Raw genomic sequence first — 323 nt, 5'->3', positions numbered from 1 at the left:
ATGATTGAGCGGAGTGAAAATCGCAGAACAAGGCAAAAGGGGAAGGCCATATTCTAGTACAACCTTTCCGAATGAAATATGATTAATAAACTCTAGAATGCCAAAGCCAATACTGAATTGAATTTCCTCTGTGTTTTGGCAAAATATTGTGTATGAGGGGGAGAGGGAGGAAGGGACGGGAACAATATAGGACAAGGGGAGTAAATAACAATGGAAACTTTGTACAGTATTTATCTTAACTACTCAAACAGACGCAGACACAAATGCGTGCTCACACATACGTACACGTGCTTATGTATGCGCTAAGAGTTACAGATGTGTAA

Source organism: Penaeus monodon, chromosome 31 (genome assembly GCF_015228065.2).
Source record: "Penaeus monodon isolate SGIC_2016 chromosome 31, NSTDA_Pmon_1, whole genome shotgun sequence".
NCBI lineage: Eukaryota > Metazoa > Arthropoda > Malacostraca > Decapoda > Penaeidae > Penaeus > Penaeus monodon.
Note: the sequence above shows the minus strand (reverse complement) of the source record.